Source organism: Hyla sarda, chromosome 10 (genome assembly GCF_029499605.1).
Source record: "Hyla sarda isolate aHylSar1 chromosome 10, aHylSar1.hap1, whole genome shotgun sequence".
Taxonomy (NCBI): Eukaryota; Metazoa; Chordata; class Amphibia; order Anura; family Hylidae; genus Hyla; species Hyla sarda.
This window is the reverse complement of record NC_079198.1, coordinates 134,128,945-134,142,129: the sequence shown is the minus strand read 5'-3', so window position 1 is coordinate 134,142,129 and position 13,185 is coordinate 134,128,945. Positions and strand designations below refer to the sequence as shown.

General features: G+C 45.5%; 1 protein-coding gene across 3 annotated transcripts in view; it reads left to right on the top strand.

Annotated features, from left to right (window-relative positions):
- Positions 1 to 13,185, top strand: part of PRDM16 (PR/SET domain 16) — a 678,281-nt gene that overhangs the window by 580,437 nt on the left and 84,659 nt on the right. The gene's annotated exons all lie outside the window — the stretch shown is intronic.

The following is a 13,185-nucleotide window of genomic DNA, read 5'->3' as shown; positions in this document are numbered from 1 at the left end:
GGGAAGTGAGGTGATATAGGGAAGTGCACAGGTGATAACACTAATTGGAACCACTGCGCCAATCAGCGGCGCAGTGGCCCTTTAAATCGCAAAGACCCGGCGCGCGCGCGCCCTAGGGAGCGGGGCCGCGCGCGCCGGGACAGGACTGACGGAGAGCGAGTAAGGTACGGGAGCCGGGGTGCGCATCGCGAGCGGGCGCTACCCGCATCGCGAATCGCATCCCGGCTGGAGGCGGTATCGCAGCGCCCCGGGTCAGTGGATCTGACCGGAGCGCTGCAGTGAGGAGAGTGTAGCGAGCGCTCCGGGGAGGAGCGGGGACCCGGAGCGCTCGGCGTAACAGTACCCCCCCCCTTGGGTCTCCCCCTCTTCTTAGAGCCTGAGAACCTGAGGAGCAGACTTTTGTCTAGGATATTGTCCTCAGGTTCCCAGGATCTCTCTTCTGGACCACAATCCTCCCAATCCACTAAAAAAAAGGTTTTCCCTCTGACCTTTTTGGATGCCAAAATCTCTTTGACGGAGAAGATGTCCGAGGAGCCGGAAACAGGAGTGGGAGGAACAGATTTGGGAGAGAAACGGTTAATGATAAGTGGTTTAAGAAGAGAAACGTGAAAGGCATTAGGAATACGAAGAGAAGGAGGAAGAAGAAGTTTGTAAGAGACAGGATTAATCTGGCACAAAATTTTGAAAGGACCAAGATAGCGTGGTCCCAACTTATAGCTAGGGACACGGAAGCGGACATATTTAGCGGAGAGCCATACCTTGTCTCCAGGGGAAAAAATGGGAGGAGCTCTTCTTTTCTTATCCGCGAACTTCTTCATGCGTGATGAAGCCTGTAAGAGAGAATTTTGGGTCTCTCTCCATATGATGGAAAGATCACGAGAAATTTCATCCACAGCGGGCAGACCAGAGGGCAAGGGGGTAGGGAGGGGGGGAAGAGGGTGACGGCCGTACACCACGAAAAATGGGGATTTGGAGGAAGATTCAGAGACTCTGAAATTATACGAGAATTCGGCCCAAGGTAGAAGATCTGCCCAGTCATCCTGGCGGGAGGAAACAAAATGTCGTAAATAATCACCCAAGACCTGGTTAATTCTTTCTACTTGTCCATTGGATTGAGGATGATATGCAGAAGAAAAATTTAATTTAATCTTGAGTTGTTTACAGAGAGCCCTCCAGAATTTAGACACGAATTGGACGCCTCTATCCGAGACGATCTGCGTAGGCAACCCGTGAAGACGAAAAATGTGTACAAAAAATTGTTTAGCCAACTGAGGCGCTGAAGGAAGACCAGGAAGAGGGATGAAATGTGCCATTTTGGAGAATCGATCAACGACCACCCAAATAACAGTGTTGCCACGGGATGGGGGTAAGTCAGTAATAAAATCCATACCAATCAGAGACCAAGGCTGTTCGGGGACAGGCAGAGGATGAAGAAAACCAGCGGGCTTCTGGCGAGGAGTCTTATCCCGGGCACAGATAGTGCAGGCTCGCACAAAGTCCACCACATCTGTCTCTAGAGTCGGCCACCAATAGAAGCGAGAGATGAGTTGCACAGATTTCTTGATGCCCGCATGACCTGCGAGATGGGAGGAGTGACCCCATTTGAGGATTCCGAGGCGTTGGCGTGGAGAAACAAAGGTCTTTCCTGGAGGAGTTTGCCTGATGGAGGCTGGAGAAGTGGAAATCAGGCAGTCAGGAGGAATGATGTGTTGAGGAGAGAGTTCAACTTCAGAAGCATCTGAGGAACGAGAGAGAGCATCGGCCCTAATGTTCTTATCGGCAGGCCGAAAGTGAATTTCAAAATTAAATCGGGCAAAGAACAGAGACCACCTGGCCTGGCGAGGATTCAGCCGTTGGGCAGACTGGAGGTAGGAGAGGTTCTTGTGATCGGTGTAAATAATAACTGGAAATCTTGATCCCTCCAGCAGATGCCTCCATTCCTCAAGTGCTAATTTAATGGCTAGAAGCTCTCGATCCCCGATGGAGTAGTTCCTCTCCGCCGGAGAGAAGGTCCTAGAAAAAAAACCACAAGTAACAGCATGCCCGGAAGAATTTTTTTGTAGAAGGACAGCTCCAGCTCCCACTGAGGAGGCATCAACCTCCAATAGGAAGGGTTTAGATGGGTCAGGTCTGGAGAGCACGGGAGCCGAAGAAAAGGCAGACTTGAGCCGTTTAAAGGCGTCTTCCGCTTGAGGAGGCCAAGACTTGGGATCGGCATTTTTTTTGGTTAAAGCCACGATAGGGGCCACAACGGTAGAAAAATGTGGAATAAATTGCCTGTAATAATTGGCGAACCCCAAAAAACGTTGGATGGCACGATTCCGGAGGGGCGTGGCCAATCTAAGACGGCAGAGAGTTTGTCTGGATCCATTTGTAGTCCCTGGCCAGAGACCAAGTATCCTAGGAAAGGAAGAGATTGGCATTCAAACAGACATTTCTCTATTTTGGCATAGAGTTGATTGTCACGAAGTCTCTGAAGAACCATACGGACATGCTGGCGGTGTTCTTCTAGATTGGCAGAAAAAATCAGGATATCGTCCAGATATACAACAACACAGGAGTATAGGAGATCACGAAAAATTTCATTAACAAAGTCTTGGAAGACGGCAGGGGCGTTGCACAGGCCAAAGGGCATGACCAGATACTCAAAGTGTCCATCTCTGGTGTTAAATGCCGTTTTCCATTCATCCCCCTCTCTGATGCGGATGAGATTATAAGCACCTCTTAAGTCCAGTTTGGTAAAGATGTGGGCACCTTGGAGGCGATCAAAGAGTTCAGAGATGAGGGGTAGGGGGTAGCGGTTCTTAACCGTGATTTTATTAAGACCGCGGTAGTCAATGCAAGGACGTAGAGAGCCATCTTTTTTGGACACAAAGAAAAATCCGGCTCCGGCAGGAGAGGAGGATTTACGGATAAAGCCCTTTTTTAAATTTTCCTGGACGTATTCAGACATGGCAAGAGTTTCTGGGACGGACAGAGGATAGATTCTGCCCCGGGGTGGAGTAGTGCCCGGGAGGAGGTCGATAGGACAATCATAAGGCCTGTGAGGAGGTAGAGTCTCAGCTTGTTTTTTGCAAAAAACATCCGCAAAGTCCATATAGGCCTTAGGGAGACCGGTTACAGGAGGAACCACAGAGTCACGGCAAGGGTTACTGGGAACCGGTTTTAGGCAGTCCTTGGAACAAGAGGGCCCCCAACTCTTGATCTCCCCAGTGGACCAATCCAGGGTTGGGGAATGAAGTTGAAGCCAGGGAAGTCCAAGGAGAATTTCAGAAGTGCAATTGGGGAGGACCAAAAGTTCAATCCTCTCGTGATGAGATCCGATGCACATTAGAAGGGGCTCCGTGCGGAAACGTATGGTACAGTCCAATCTTTCATTATTTACACAATTGATGTAGAGGGGTCTGGCGAGACTGGTCACCGGGATGTTGAACCTGTTGACGAGAGAGGCCAAAATAAAATTTCCTGCAGATCCGGAGTCCAAGAAGGCCACAGCAGAGAAGGAGAAGGCAGAGGCAGACATCCGCACAGGCACAGTAAGACGTGGAGAAGCAGAGTAGACATCAAGGACTGTCTCACCTTTGTGCGGAGTCAGCGTACGTCTTTCCAGGCGGGGAGGACGGATAGGACAATCCTTCAGGAAGTGTTCGGTACTAGCACAGTACAGGCAGAGATTCTCCATGCGGCGTCGTGTCCTCTCTTGAGGTGTCAGGCGAGACCGGTCGACCTGCATAGCCTCCACAGCGGGAGGCACAGGAACAGATTGCAGGGGACCAGAGGAGAGAGGAGCCGGGGAGAAGAAACGCCTCGTGCGAACAGAGTCCATATCCTGGCGGAGCTCCTGACGCCTTTCGGAAAAACGCATGTCAATGCGAGTGGCTAGGTGAATGAGTTCATGTAGATTAGCAGGGATTTCTCGTGCGGCCAGAACATCTTTAATGTTGCTGGATAGGCCTTTTTTAAAGGTCGCGCAGAGTGCCTCATTATTCCAGGATAATTCTGAAGCAAGAGTACGGAATTGTACGGCATACTCGCCAACGGAAGAATTACCCTGGACCAGGTTCAACAGGGCAGTCTCAGCAGAAGAGGCTCGGGCAGGTTCCTCAAAGACACTTCGAATTTCCGAGAAGAAGGAGTGTACAGAGGCAGTGACGGGGTCATTGCGGTCCCAGAGCGGTGTGGCCCAAGACAGGGCTTTTCCAGACAGAAGGCTGACTACGAAAGCCACCTTAGACCTTTCAGTGGGAAACTGGTCCGACATCATCTCCAAGTGCAATGAACATTGGGAAAGAAAGCCACGGCAAAACTTAGAGTCCCCATCAAATTTATCCGGCAAGGATAGTCGTAGTCCAGAAGCGGCCACTCGCTGCGGAGGAGGTGCAGGAGCTGGCGGAGGAGATGATTGCTGAAGCTGTGGTAGTAACTGCTGTAGCATAACGGTCAGTTGAGACAGCTGTTGGCCTTGTTGCGCTATCTGTTGTGACTGCTGGGCGACCACCGTGGTGAGGTCAGCGACAACTGGCAGAGGAACTTCAGCGGGATCCATGGCCGGATCTACTGTCACGATGCCGGCTGGCAGGTAGTGGATCCTCTGTGCCAGAGAGGGATTGGCGTGGACCGTGCTAGTGGATCGGTTCTAAGTCACTACTGGTTTTCACCAGAGCCCGCCGCAAAGCGGGATGGTCTTGCTGCGGCGGTAGTGACCAGGTCGTATCCACTAGCAACGGCTCAACCTCTCTGGCTGCTGAAGATAGGCGCGGTACAAGGGAGTAGACAGAAGCAAGGTCGGACGTAGCAGAAGGTCGGGGCAGGCAGCAAGGATCGTAGTCAGGGGCAACGGCAGGAGGTCTGGAACACAGGCTAGGAACACACAAGGAAACGCTTTCACTGGCACGATGGCAACAAGATCCGGCAAGGAAGTGCAGGGGAAGTGAGGTGATATAGGGAAGTGCACAGGTGATAACACTAATTGGAACCACTGCGCCAATCAGCAGCGCAGTGGCCCTTTAAATCGCAAAGACCCGGCGCGCGCGCGCCCTAGGGAGCGGGGCCGCGCGCGCCGGGACAGGACTGACAGAGAGCGAGTAAGGTACGGGAGCCGGGGTGCGCATCGCGAGCGGGCGCTACCCGCATCGCGAATCGCATCCCGGCTGGAGGCGGTATCGCAGCGCCCCGGGTCAGTGGATCTGACCGGAGCGCTGCAGTGAGGAGAGTGTAGCGAGCGCTCCGGGGAGGAGCGGGGACCCGGAGCGCTCGGCGTAACAGCCCCTGCTGTTCATCACTAGTCACTATGGTAGGCAAAGCATTGGCTGCCAATGGGAAGACAAAAAAAAAAGTTGATGGGCCAGGTATGAAGCGCCTAGACCCCTAGACTATACAGAATTGCCACTTATCCATAGGCCACTAAGTATACACCAGTGATTTCCAAACTGCAACTCTTTAGCTGTTGCAAATCTACATCTACTAGAATGCCCAGACAGCCAGACCATATATGATCCTGTGTCAGGAAACTCCATAACCTCACTGCTCTACTGCTCTTACAGTAAAGAATCCTTCCCCTGTGTTGATGTAGAAACCTTCTTTCTTCCAGACAGTAGTGGACGTCTCCTTGTTATGGTGCTGGATACTGATAAGGAAGAAATTCTAGCTCAGCACCGTAAAACCCTAGAAGTTTATTCCACTGTAACGCAGAACATACAAGGCATGGTGAAACAAATAGAATACTATGAGTAAGGGTGCTATGAGCACCTGTAATGCATCACTTTTGTTTCACCATGGCTTTGTATTTTATTACAATATAGTGCACAAGATACAAGGTATGGTGATGTGTTACAAGCGCACATAGCACCTTTACTCGTACCTATACCTGAGTATGAGTAAGGGTATTATGTGCACCCAAAACGCATCACATTTGTTTCAACATACCTTGTATCTTGCACGTTATATTGGAATAAAATCCTAGAAGTTTAATTCACTATAATGTACAAAATACAAGCCATGGTGAAACAAAAGTGATGCATTACAGGTGCCCATAGCACCCTTTCTCTTATCCTTACTTGAGTAAGGGTGCTTTGTCCACCCGAAACGCGTCCCATTGATTTCACTATGCCCTTTATCTTGTATGATATAGTGAAATAAACATCTAGGATTTTATTCCAAAATAATACACAAGATTCAAGGCATGGGGAAACAAACATGACGTGTTTCGGGTGCACATAACACCCTTACTCATGCTCAGGTAAGGGTTAAGGGTGTAATGTGCACTTGTAACGTGTCACTTTAGTTTCACCATGCCTTGTATCTTGCCCATTGTATTTCACATTACAGTACCACCCTGGACTTTCTTCTAAACCAGTCTCCTCCTGGTCTTGCCCCAGACTGTCCATGAGGCGGCGAGGTTGTCCAGACGAGCCGTAAATCCTTTATGTTTATTTTTGTACATGGTATAAATGATGAGATTTTTTTTGCTGTAATAAAATTCAATATTTTGTAACATTTTGCAGTAGGTGTAGATCAATGAATCTTGTCAGGAAGTCATAAAAAAAACCCCAGAAAGGTTCCCACCATTCAGGGAGCATTGCATGACCTCAGTTTTACCAACGCGGCGCCCACTCGCCCTCCTAACCACGTGTCACTAACCAATTCTTTCACTTTTGCTGTAGGAGCTTCACACATTGTCCAGGTGTAACCGTGAGCCCTACATTTTCGAGGTGTTGTCACTAAGGTGCGTGGAAGAGGTTTTCTCTGCAGCTTCTGACCAAGCAGAGTTTCCCAACCACCGTGCCTCCAGCTGTTGCAAAACTACAACTCCCAGCGCGCCTGAACAGCCTTCGGCTGTCCGGGCGCACTGGAAGTTGTAGTTTTGCAACAGCTGGAGGCACACTGGTTGGGAAACACATTTCTATAGAAACTAGGGTTGTTTCTTATTGCCACCAATTGGGCTACATAAGCTCCCAAAGGCCTAATGGGCAACATCAGGGCCGGTCACAGTGATCTGGCCTTGACTGTACCTATTAAGTGAGGTCAGACTCATTTTTTTTTTTTGTCACGTTCGGCTTCTTTAGGATTTGATCTATTGGTCCCCAAGGATCAGGTCGATCCATTGATCAGTAGAGAAAAGTAATAGACACGTCTCTAAAAATTTTTTTTTTTTTTTTAAGTACTATATGAAACATCTTAATCTAAAATACAACAGGCCCCTACTAGGATTTGCCTACATGGGTCGCAGCAGTTAGAGCAATATCCAGGCCTGAGCCTTATGGAGTATGGGTGGTAAAAAAAAGTAAATAAATATAATAATATATAATAAATAATACTAATAATATATAAATATAAATAATAATTTTAAATAATACCTGATAATAATATATATATATATATATATATATATATATATATATATATATATATATAGATAGGTGAAAAAATAATGGTGGCGTTAATCCATTATAAATACAGATGCGGATTATAATGCCACCATTATTTTTTCACCTATTTTGTGTGCTGCAGCCGCTTTTTGCCTTCTACATTGGGGACCAGGGACCAGGGTCCATTTGGTTGCTTGCACCTGAGACATTTTTCATAAGGAGTGCTACTTTTCGCTATATCTTTTTCTATATATATAGATAGATATAAAATTTAAGTGAAAAAAAATTGGGATTTATTCCATATCCAAAAGAGTTTTCACAGCAAGATTGTTTTTTCACTTTAATTTTGTGTGCTGTGGATTTTTCTTTTTTCTGATTGTATCAAGGCTCCAATATCTGCGTGCACCATCAGAGTTTTTTTCGGAATTTTTTCTAACTTTTTCAAGTTTGGGCGTGCTGTTCATTTTTGATATATATATATATATATATATATATATATATATATATATATATACACAGTGGGGATCAAAAGTTTGGCCACCCCAGGTAAAAATTTGTATTAATGTGCATAAAGAAGCCAAGGAAAGATGGAAAAATCTCCAAAAGGCATCAAATTACAGATTAGACATTCTTATAATATGTCACCAATAGTTACATTTTATTTCCATCATTTACACTTTCAAAATAACAGAAAACAAAAAAATGGCGTCTGCAAAAGTTTGGGCACCCTGCAAAATTTATAGCATGCACTGCCCCCTTTGAAAAGCTGAGACCTGCCAGTGTCATGGATTGTTCTCAATCATCATCTGGGAAGACCAGGTGATGTCAATCTCAAAGGTTTTAAATGCCCAGACTCATCTGACCTTGCCCCAACAATCAGCACCATGGGTTCTTCTTTTGACTGCACAATCCCTTCCCTTCTTCACAATCCCCTGAACACAGAAGCTTGGGTCTTTCGTGTTCGTGACGCCACGCCCCCCATATTCATGTCTATGGGAGGGGGCATGATGGCCCCAATCTTCCATGTTCAGAACGCTGCAGTGCCGGCCCAGAGTACCCCGGGCAGAGTACCCCACTAATTGAACACCTTGTGCCTTGTTGATTGTAGAAAAAGCCATTAACACAAAGGGGTTTACCTACTGTTTCTCCCTGCACTGTGGATGTTTACTGTATGTAATTAGTCTAGTTATATGGGGTTTGTCTATAATTGTTATTTATATAACAATCAGATCACATTGTATTAGTGACCAATGCAGAAATCCTGGTGATTCTAAAGGCTTCAGTTGCTCATAGGACGATATGATGCAGACATTTTGTACAGGTCTGATGTTTTCATGGTAATGTTTTTGCTCTAATTACATGGTAGTTCTTTTTGACAGTTTTTCTTTTTGACTGTTTTTTTTAACAACCAATCACAGCTAAACTTCCAGTTTAGTAAAGGAGTTTAAAAAATAAAAGCTGGGCTCTTATTGGTTACCTGGGGAAACTAAGACATTTTTCATTTATTCATTGTTGTGTTTATGGTGTTAATAGTAAAGAAGACCCTAAAACAAACCTTTGGTGTTGTTCATAGTAACCACTTTTTTGGGGGGGAACAAAAGAATATCCTTTAATATCAATATCTGTGTCCTCAACATTAACTCGCAGATTCAGATTTGTATGGGAGCAGGGACGCCTATTTGTATGAGAGTAGGGACTCCAATTTGTATGGGAGCAAGGACTCCTATTTGTTTGAAAGTAGGGACTCCTATTTGTATGGGAGGAGGGACTCCTATTTGTATGGGACCAGGGATTCCTATTTGTATGAAAGTAGGGACTCCTATTTGTATCGGAGCAGGAACTCCTATTTGTATGGGAGCAGGAACTCCTCTTTGTATGGGAGCAAGGACTCCTATTTGTATGGGACCAGGGATTCCTATTTGTATGAAAGTAGGGACTCCTCTTTGTATGGGAGCAAGGACTCCTATTTGTATGGGAGCAGGGACTCCTATTTGTATGGGAGCAGGGACTCCTATTTGTATGAAAGTAGGGACTCCTATTTGTATCGGAGCAGGGACTCCTATTTGTATGGGAGCAGGGACTCCTATTTGTATGAAAGTAGGGACTCCTATTTGTATCGGAGCAGGAACTCCTATTTGTATGGGAGCAGGAACTCCTCTTTGTATGGGAGCAAGGACTCCTATTTGTATGGGACCAGGGATTCCTATTTGTATGAAAGTAGGGACTCCTCTTTGTATGGGAGCAAGGACTCCTATTTGTATGGGAGCAGGGACTCCTATTTGTATCGGAGCAGGGACTCCTATTTGTATGGGAGCAGGGACTCCTATTTGTATGAAAGTAGGGACTCCTATTTGTATGGGAGCAGGGACTCCTATTTGTATGGGAGCAGGGACTCCTATTTGTATCGGAGCAGGAACTCCTATTTGTATGGGAGCAGGGACTCCTATTTGTATGGGAGCAAGGACTCCTATTTGTATGAAAGTAGGGACTCCTATTTGTATGAAAGTAGGGACTCCTCTTTGTATGGGAGCAAGGACTCCTATTTGTATGGGAGCAGGGACTCCTATTTGTATGGGAGCAGGGACTCCTATTTGTATGAAAGTAGGGACTCCTATTTGTATGGGAGCAAGGACTCCTATTTGTATGGGAGCAGGGACTCCTATTTGTATGGGAGCAGGAACTCCTATTTGTATGAAAGTAGTGACTCCTATTTGTATCGGAGCAGGGACTCCTATTTGTATGAAAGTAGGGACTCCTATTTGTATGGGAGCAGGGACTCCTATTTGTATGGGAGCAGGGGCTCCTATTTGTTTGGAGCAGGGACTCCTATTGCAGGAGTCTCTGCTCCTGTACAGTATATATCTCGCCACACAGTCAAGAAGCATTGTGACTTTCCTCCAGCAGGTGCACCTATTTGCTTAGCACAGCACTTCTCGCCTGGTCCTGTGAATGCTAACTGAGCGGCGAGGCATACATGCCAGAGGCATAGGGCACCTTGGAATTTGTCTAGATAATAGGAAATAGGATACATTTTTAGAGCAAATTTGATTAATTTGCATTTGATCACTTATCTCTTCATCATAGAGAAGGTCTACCATATGGGATCCCACTCAGAGTTACAGTAGAAAGATACTATGAAGAAGGGCTCCCCTCCCCCCCCCCCCAACTACCCTTACATTTCTAGACACGCCATGTGATACTGCAGTCATTGGCAACACAGAGAGTTCGCCATGCCAATACCAGCTGGTGACCAGGGGTAATATCAGCCAGAGCCGAGTCCTGGACCCTTTCCTTCTGTTAAAGGGGTACTCCGCTGCTCAGCATTTGGAACAAAATGTTCTGAACTCTGGAGCCGGCGCCGGGAGTTCCTGACATTATAGCCCCACCCCCTCATGACATCACGCTCCGCCCCCTCAATGCAAGTCTACGGGAGGGGGTGTGACAGTCGTCACACCCCCTCCCATAGACTTGCATTGAGGGGGTGGGGCGGGACATTGTGAGGGGGCGGGGCTATGACGTCACAAGCTCCCGGCGGTGTCGGCTCCAGAGTTCAGAACAGTTTGTTCCAAACCCTGAGCAGCGGAGTACACCTTTAAGAGATAACCCAGTTGGGACAACCCAATTATTTTTTATTATTATTATTATTATTATTGTGACCACACGTTGTGACCTAGACCAAAATTCAAAAAGTTTCTCTTTTTAATGGCACTTTTAGATAAGTGCTTCCCCCGACACGTTGACAACTTCAAACCGTATCACAATAGAGTTAATATAGAAGTTACCAGAACATCACGGGGCAGTAAATACAAAGAGCTGATAGCGCGAGCGCCAAGATCCTAATCGTATTTACAATCGCTCCCGTGAAGTCATTTCTCCACAATGGCCCTCTTTTTTTTTTTTTTTTTGGCCTAGAAGACAATACAAATAACTTACACTTGTATTGCTAAGAAAACACAAAGCGAGTGATTGTTAAGGCATCGCGCTCAGGCTTCTCCATGAGGCCAGAAGAAAATATATCTTTTTTTTTTTTTTTTTTTCCTAGTTAATTAAAACAAAGGAAAGTACATGGGGACCCTGGGAGCAGCCTCCACCTCTTCCTCTCTCTGTTCTGAGCTGGGATGGGGGATCGGGCCAGGCTTGTGCCCAGATGTCTGGACCCCCTCGCTACATGGGCTGGCAGGAAGTGAGCCTTTTGTTGTCAGCAATTCAATATCCATGTTCAGCTTGTGGTGTGAATTCTATCTGGATGCCGGCAGAATAATTAAAAGAACAACAAGAAAAAAAAAAAAAAGAAAGAAAAAAAAAACACACACACACACATACCTTCACTATTGGGCTTCGTCTTTTTTCTCCCGATAATGCAATATATAAAGCAAGTAGTAATATGTAAAACAATATATCAAACAAGTAGAAAGCAAGAGCACCCTGAACGGATGAAACCTGTGTGTGAACTAGTTATTTCAACCAGTGTGGTTTATAGCTAAAAGAAATAAAAAGTTGTCGTAATTGTAGGCGTCATAAAGACTACAAGGCCGCCCCCCCCCCCCCCAACCACTCAAAAACTTTCGTGTTGATACTTCTCACCTACAATATTATATCTAATATACAATTTTTTATTTTATTTTTTTAAAGCAAAAATTTGAATAAATAAAATTGTGTAGTTATTATAAATTCTACAACAACAAAAAAAGAGAGGTATAGTAAAATTCAGCTCACCGCCGTGGGACAATAACTGACTGAAGTTCTGGTAGTAGTAAGGAGAGCAGGGCAGGCAAACAGCGGGCCGGCTCCCGGGATTCGACTTGACAAAAGGAAGGCAAAAAAAAAGCAGGGGCTTCCAACTGCTTCAAAAATGTAGAAATGGAAAAACATTTAACTTCATATTTATTTCAGGTTGTTAAAATCAGGGGATATCCATAGTAAATAAAACGGTACAAGAAACCGACGCGTTTCGAGCCTACACTGGCTCTTTGTCGTGGCACGTTGTTAAAATCAGGGGATATCCATAGTAAATAAAATGGTACAAGAAACCGACGCGTTTCGAGCCTACACTGGCTCTTTGTCGTGGCACGTTGTTAAAATCAGGGGATATCCATAGGAAATAAAACGGTACACTAAACCGACGCGTTTCGAGCCGACACTGGCTCTTAGTCGTGGCACGTTGTTAAAATCAGGGGATATCCATAGGAAATAAAACGGTACAATAAACCGACGCGTTTCGAGCCTATACTTGCTCTTAGTCATGGCACGTTGTTAAAATCAGGGGATATCCATAGCAAATAATACGGTACAAGAAACCGATGCGTTTCGAGACGACACTGGCTCTTTGTCGTGGCATTACTAAGAGCCAGTGACGGCTCAAAACGCGTCGGTTTCTTGTACCGTTTTATTTACTATGGATATCTCCTGATTTTAACAACCTGAAGTTAAATTTTTTTCCATTTCTACATTTTTGGAGCAGCTGGAGGCCCCTGCTTTTTTTTTTTGCCTTCCTTTTGTCAAATTATAAATTCTAGGTCTGGTTGTTTGTAATTCTCTGCGGAAATTCTCACTTTTGGGCCTTAACATGTGGAAGTTGACAAGAAAGATGACATTTTATGTCATTTCACTGTTTTTATTTATTTGTTTATTTATTTTTATTATTATTGTTATTATTATCATTTTACTTATTTTTGTTTGTTTGGCCAAAATAACAACAAAAATGTAAAAATCAGCTATAGCGTTCCCCTTTCCCTTTACATCATTTCACTATTACCTTTCTTTTTTTTCTAATTAGAATTTTTTACAATTCACATCGACATCTTATTAGCCCCAAATC